Below are 6,000 nucleotides of genomic sequence, written 5' to 3' on the forward strand. Positions count from 1 at the left end.
CTCGGAACAAGGCTGTAAACCCGCTGCGTTTTCTGGACTAAGAGAATCATCTCGTGTGGAAGGACCCCCGGGACATTAGGTTTCTTCTCCCAGATTTCGGGGGTGCTGGTCTCGACGTGGGAGGAAAAGAAAAACCCGTGGGGGCCTCGGACCTCATAGAAGGCCTGATGCTTGCGACGTGCTGGGAGCCATCATCCTGCAAGCCCTGCTCCAGGCTTTGCAAACTCTTATCAGGACCCTCGTGAAGCCCAGATAACGCCGTCCCCCTCCTGCTAATTGAGGAAGCTAATTAAATGTATCCTCTGATCAGCGGCTCCAGGGAAGTGGGATAAAATAACTCCGTCTGTTGAAAGGTCGAGATGTTCTTTCCAGCAACTGGGCCCCCTCCCCTCTCCTACAAGACCCGGCATCCTCAGACCTGCCCGGGCTGGCCCTGGACCAGGCACTGCGGCTCAGAAGGGGGTTAGCAAGTCTCACCAGCCAAGGGGTAAGTGAGGGCGCACAGAGGGAGCCGGGGCCGTCCTTCTGGTATGTTCAGGGTATATACCCCTTCGGGGTATATTCAGGCACATCTGGGCTGAACAGGGGTCGGGGTGACATCTGCAGCCCCACGGGATGTGGCCTTGGAAGCCTTGTCACTTACTGAGTCTCACTGAATGCGAGCTCCTGGGGGAAGGCCCCAAGGTCCCTGGGACACTGGGACTTGGCTTGCTCTGACTTGTTCCAACCAGACTGTCCCCGTGACCAGAAATCCGCGCTCCTGCTGTAGCCCAGTTCACTTCCGCTCCCCGTGCCAGTTTGGGGTTGGGGTTCAGTAAGGGAAGCAAGGCCATCTGAGCCGGGCAGAAGCCGGAGGTGAGAACCGGGTGGGTCAGCCCGGAAGGGAAGGCACGGCCATGGACAGGCCACAGTAGCACATGGTGGTCTGTTTGGCCATCAGTTTGCAAACGGTGCTGGTGGAACGTAATCACAGAATTTATAACGGTGGCCATTCATTGAGCTCCGCCTGTATACCAGGCCTGTGCATGACCCACGCCGTCCAGACTCGGGCTTTAATTGGTGGGCACCGGTCAGAACCGCAACTCTGTGCCTCACCTCAAATTCCATCCCCTCCTTGTGTCCAGCCATTAGACAGGCTGCCCAGGAGAAGGTTCTAGAATGCTTATCTAGAAGGTTCTAGAATCCACATCCCTTCCACCTAAACCTGTCTACGACTCCTTCAAGCCATAGGCACGTCCAGAACCCTCAGCCTGACAAGTGGGGGCTGCCCGTGCTCTAGCTCTCTCTCTCCCGCACCTACCCCGGTCCCGCGGAGCGGCTTGTGGCTCTGCGAATTTGGCTCCTGCTGCGGCTTGTGCCGCTCATGCCCACCCTCGCCTCGACCCCCCGCCAGCTTCTACTCGGTGTCTAAACCCCAACTTTTGACGTTGTTGCTCATGATTAACCGGATTCAGATGACGTCATTGCTGGGGAAAGTACACTTTTGCCTTGATTTTTTTTTTTTTTTTTCCACCACAGGCAACTAAGCCCAGAGCTTTTCAACATCTCTGCGCGGTTCCTAGCACTGGGGCGGACTACGGAGCGAGGAACCACCCTGGGGGCAGAGCGACCTTGTTCCCGTTTCTCCCGCGGGGCCGAGCCTTGGGGGAGCGGGTGATGCCCCCCCAGAGCAGAGGGGCAGGGCCGCGCGTGCTCCCGCCTCTGGGTTTATGCAAGCCACAGAACGTTTTTTGTCCACTTTGTACTTGACTTGAAATAACTGATGGTTGGAAACAAAACATGGGCTGTATTTTAATAACTTTCACGTTTGAGGTGGTTTGGTCTTTTCGTTTCTCTAGGCGAGTGCTAGGCGGGGAAAGACCTTGTTCATACCGAGGAGTACGGCACCGGGGCCATTGGCACCGCCGCGCTCCCCGGCCGGCTCCCCGGCACAGAGGCAGAGTCGCCCGCTGATGCGGCGTTACCAGTGAGCATTCTCACAAGCTCATCCGAACAGCCCGGAAGCCTCCAGTCCCCGGGCTGCATGTAGAGAGGCACAATCAGGGGCCCGTGGGTGGCTCAGTCCGCCGAGCGTCTGATCTTGGCTTTGGCTCAGGTCATGACCTTGGGCTCCTAAGATCCTGCCCCGATTCCTACTCCCCGCTCAGCAGGGAGTCCGCTGGGGAGTCTCTGTCCCTCTCCCTCTGCCCCCTCCGCCCACACTCTCTCTCTCATGCTCTTTCTCCAAAAATAATTAAGTAAATAAAATACGTTTTTAAAAGATTTTTTTTTAAAGATTTTGTTTATTTGACAGACAGATCACAAGTAGGCAGAGAGGCAGGCAGAGAGAGAGGAGGAAGCAGTCTCCCCACTGAGCAGAGAGCCCGATGCGGGGCTCGATCCCAGGACCCTGGAATCATGACCTGAGCCGAAGGCAGAGGCTTTAACCCACTGAGCCACCAAGGCGCCCCGTTTTTAAAAGATTTATCTATTTATTTGACAGAGAGAGAGAGAGAAAGAGCGCACAAGCAGGGGGAGCAGCAGGCAGAGGGAGTGAGAGAAGCATCATGACCTGAGCTGAAGGCAGGTGCTTAACTGACCGAGGCATCCCAGTGGCCCAATAAATAAAATCTTTAAAAAATAAATAAGAAAATAAATATAAAGAGTCAAAGACCCAGGCACATTCCAGTCCTTCCCCTGCATCATTTGAGCCTGTTGGCTTTTATCTTCAGACCGTTTGCCCCATGGGCTCAAGATGGCTGCCACAGCTCCAGACATCACATGCTCAGTTGTGTTCAAAGACAGGAAGGAAAAGGACAAGGAAGAGAGGCTCTTCTTTCCCGTTCTATAAATCAAGGTGGGGGGGGGGGTCCCTCCGACTTCTCCTTAAGTCTTATTAACCATAAATGGGTCACCCCGCAAACCCAGCTACAAAAGGCTGAGAGCACGTCTGGCACTTTCAGCCTCTATGAAAGCAGGGGGGTCTGTCGGGAGAGAAGAGCGCGGACAACAACTCCATTGCCGTGGAGGATATCTTCTTGCCTGTGCCGTTCCTCTACAGCAAAGAGGCATGGGGCACCTGCTCAGGGCCGGGGGCTCGCTCCAGGGGCTGGAAGAGGAGCTTCGCTGTGTAGGACCGGCCCCCGCCTTGCTCAGGGGAGGGCAGAAGCGGATCCCATGAACCAGAGATGAACATTCAGCAAAGTAAGACCAAAACATCCTGGGACCAGGGACTAGGGCTGAGACACCAGCCTGGCCCTAGAGAATGAAGAGCTTCCCAGGGATGTGGCCTTTGAGCGGTGTCTTGAGGGATGAGTAGGAGTTTACCAGAACGCGAGCAGAGGCCATTTCTGGGGCCACAAACACTTGCTTTTGTTCTACGGACAGCAGCCGTGTCTGCCCGGGGTTCAAACACCGCCACCGTGTCCTGGCTCTGGAGGCTCCGCCCTTCCCTGGACTGGACTCGACGGCCCCCCTGGCTGCTGCTAGAGCAGAGGGACGTGGGCTCACCGCGCGACGCTGCGCTCAGAGGCCCACGAAGCCCTTCGGGCCTGCAGGGAGCGGTCCGGGCACCCGTGTGGGGCATCGCTTCCTTGGGCAGCCCACGGTGACGCCCCGACTTTTGGGGGGCGCTACTGGCCCCCACCCACTGCAGCAGGGGGTCTGCACTCAACCTACCCCCGTCTCAGCCCCGAGATTGGCCATGTGACCCGGTGGGCACGAACGGCCTCCGCGGCCCGCCGATGGGTCCAGGAGTGAGCAGGATGGGCCAAGCCCCAGAGGCCCCCGGGGTTTCTGCGCCTCCAGCTAGAAGGAAGGAGGCTTTTCGCTCTTTGGGCGTCACCGGTGAGCATGAAAGGTCAGAGCGCCAGCTCTGTGGTCCCAGCAGCCTGCGGAGCGGGTCCGAGAGGCACGTGGGTGGTCCGGGCCGGATCCCCGTGCCCGGGGTTCCCGTGCACCCCAGCTGCGGGGCCGGCAGGTCACCGGCTTCGACTCGGGCTCCTGGGGCCGCTTCTGTCACCTGCAGTCAAGTCTGCACGGACGGACGGACGTCTGGACGGACGGACGTGCATCATCTGGCCGCCGCCCGGCCGCCGCCTCTCCTGGGAGTCAGGTCTCGGACCCCCCGACGCTGTCTCCCACCTGCTGTGGCTGCTGGGGGGGACGCTGTCCCACGAGGCCCCCCGCAGCGTCTCTGCTCCCCGTGCTCGGGGACCTTCCCTCCGTGGCCACGTCCACGTCCAGCCATTGAAAGGGTCCTGTGGGCCCCGCAGGCCGGGCTGTTTGCCGCAGGGAAGGGTCACTCCCAGCCCCGCGGGGACTCTAGGTCACCCGTGGAGGTCACCCTGGGGGCTGGCAGGGCCCGCTGCCGGTGACAAAGCCGCCCCCACCTTTTCTTTCCCTTGGCGTGGAGAGGCCGCACCTTCCCGTGCTGGGGGCGCACGGCCCGGGGGGGCCTGAGAGCTGCTGGGGCGCGGCCAGGCTGAGAGGTGCGGGCGGACCCGGCATCTGAGCGCTGCGGGGTCTGGCGCTCCCCTCCCCGGGACCCCCCCAGCCGGGGCGTCTCAAGCTTCCCCAGCCAGAGTCCCCCGTAATCAGAGAGACCCCAGGTCTGCTCCACGTCCTCGTCCCTGAGTGCGATGCCCTCCTGGGTTCCGCCCCCGGGGTCAGCCCACGAGCCGAATCCCGCCTGTGACCTACTCGGGCCCAGCGGCTGGCAGGAGTGGTTTCTGGGTTTTACGTGGTTGGGGGAAAACCCGGAAGACTATTCCATGACATGTGAAAATTATACGAAGTTCAAATCCGTGTCCGTGAGTAAAGCTGTGTGGGACTGTGCCGCGCCTGCCCCCTTGGCGTTGCCTGTGGCCGCGTGTCACAGCGCGAGTGCTTGTGACAGAGACCATAGGGCCCTTCAACGCCCAGATCACTTACCGGTCGCAGAAAGAGTGGCTGCCCCTGGCCTGTCCTGTCCCTTCGGCGTCCTGGGGACTTCGGTTCCACCTAGATCTCCCAGAGAAAGGGACACTCATGCCGGTGGTCCGTGGGGACTCGGAGCTTACGAGGGACATCAAAGAGGCTCGCTTCTACTCTGACGGCCCAGCACCAGGGAAGTCTCTCCTCGCGCCGACATTCCCGACCTCCGGGGGGACTCCGGGGCTTCCGACGGGTCGCGGGGCCCCCCTGCCCCTCGTGACAACACAGGTCAGGACATGAGTCCGAGCCCGGCTGGCGCCGGCCCAGCCACGGGGCTGCTGCTGCTCCGCAACATTCCTCTGCCTCCGCGCCGGCCTCCCGGGTCCCGTGTGGGTCAGTGAAGCCCCGATTCTCCCCTTCCCCGGGCCGGCTGCCGTGTCCCCCGCCGCGAGGATCCGGGAAGCTGACTGGGACCTTGAGCCAAGAGGTCCCCGAGGCCGGCGAGCCTGGCGCCCGAGAACTCTGCTTGTGGGACCCGAGTTCCCGGAGCGCAGGAGGCGGGCGGCCCCGGGGGCATCGGCACTGGAGGTGGCCACGTGGAGGTGTCCCCGCAGGGTTGGTGTCGTTGGGGGAGGCCGCGTGGCTCCGTGGTCGGCACAGGTGGCGAGTGACCCCGCATCCCAGGGGCCTGAGCACCAAAGCCGTCTTGTCACGTCGCTGCTGGGAGGCCCGGCCAGGACACCCGGCACTCGCCCCGCGGCTCAGCCCCGTCCAGGGTCCCCGCCGTCCTCCCGTGGGATGGTCCGCTCCCGTGGCCGCCACGGGGCAGGCGCGACAGCTGCGCTCGAGGCAGGAAGGCATCAGGCTAGCTCCGGCCTTCTCTCTGGGCCGAACGCCCACCCCAGAAGCGCCCATGGACGTCCTCGCACCCCCCCGGCTGGGCCTGTTCCCACCCGCAGGCTCTGGCCCCCCAGACCAGGCTCATGCTGCAGGACGACGGCAGCTGCCGCCTCCTGGGAGTGACACAGGAGAAGGGCCCCCAGGACATTTCTGGCCCAGCGAGAGGACGGCCCGTCCATCCTCTGTCGGCGAGTCGTGCCCTGGAGA

The sequence above is a fragment of the Enhydra lutris genome, unplaced genomic scaffold (assembly GCF_002288905.1).
Source record: "Enhydra lutris kenyoni isolate GAN:26980312 unplaced genomic scaffold, ASM228890v2 scaffoldscaffold13, whole genome shotgun sequence".
Taxonomy (NCBI): Eukaryota; Metazoa; Chordata; class Mammalia; order Carnivora; family Mustelidae; genus Enhydra; species Enhydra lutris.